Raw genomic sequence first — 1,235 nt, 5'->3', positions numbered from 1 at the left:
TAGACCGAACTCCTTTTAACAAGTTTAATGGGGAGTGCAACATTTATGTGTCTGATGGGAAAATATCTCAACAGGAAGTGTGGGTGAACAGCACAGTAACACAGTCGACAGTGGAAGGATTCAACAATCACTGTTAGTGATGCAGAAAACCATCTCAGCACTGATCTCTAAGATGAATGGTAGGTGTCTGATAATTTCCTAACTTTAAACTGTGCTCATTGTTAACCATCAGTACGGAGCCCTTCATTTTTTTGCGCACAAGTTATTATCTTATGGGTGGTCCAGCACCTGCAGCCTCACCTGATATGCATCTGGAGACGACGCTGGTTTAGGTTTCTCACGTTTCTAAGCACCAGATCTTTTACGTCTTCATGAATCAGTACTTTTGAATCTGACCTGTGTGATAAAGTTCATTTTATAGCAGGAAGGCCACACCATTAATACCCTTTTGTTATAACGATATGGCACAGATGTATTAGCACAAAAGAGTTGTTCTGTTCATTTGGCTCACAGCATTTGTTTCGTTTGAACACCAGGTAAATCCTTATATGTACTGGTTCCCCTACCCAGTGTCCTCCCCAGGTCTTCTTTCTGAATGGTTCGAATCGAGTTACCGCGTTGTCTGCGTTCGATGTGTTGAAAGGGTGAATGTGGCACGTAGTGTAAAAGCGGCCTTTGAGTGGTCAGAAGGAGCCTTAGAAAGGGCGCCTATAGCAAGTCACAGGTCCAACAACCAATCTTAAGCCATTGAACGGTGGTCCTTTACAAATGGACTTCTTGACCACACTTGCTCGCGTTTCACGCAATCAATCTTCCAATAGTCTCTTCACTGACTTCCTTGAGGAATATTTTTTATCTGAATACTCATTCTCACGCGCCACTTGTTCACCTGCTGGACATATACAAAAATGGCAACCTCCCCCACAGATTAAATCGCGCAAACCTTGTGCCTCTTAATAGCCCCTATGCATAGAAGGCAAAACGCAAATAATGTATGTTAAATATATCATTGTATCCAAGTTTTAATTGAACTGTATAGCAAGGTTCTATTTTTATTATCAAGACATTCAAATGTTCCACAAGGTTCTATGGGTCACATGCAAATAAATGGGTGCAACTTTTTTTTTAAAGTTTCATGTAGCATTGGGACTTAGTGGGTCCAATTTGTACAGAAGATTTTACTTTTGTGTGTGCGAGAATTAAAGTGTTGCCACATGCTATTTATTAGAGCGAGA

This window comes from Morone saxatilis, unplaced genomic scaffold, assembly GCF_004916995.1.
Source record: "Morone saxatilis isolate NCDOM2014 unplaced genomic scaffold, NCSU_SB_2.0 Contig16, whole genome shotgun sequence".
In the NCBI taxonomy this organism is placed as follows: Eukaryota; Metazoa; Chordata; class Actinopteri; family Moronidae; genus Morone; species Morone saxatilis.
Note: the sequence above shows the minus strand (reverse complement) of the source record.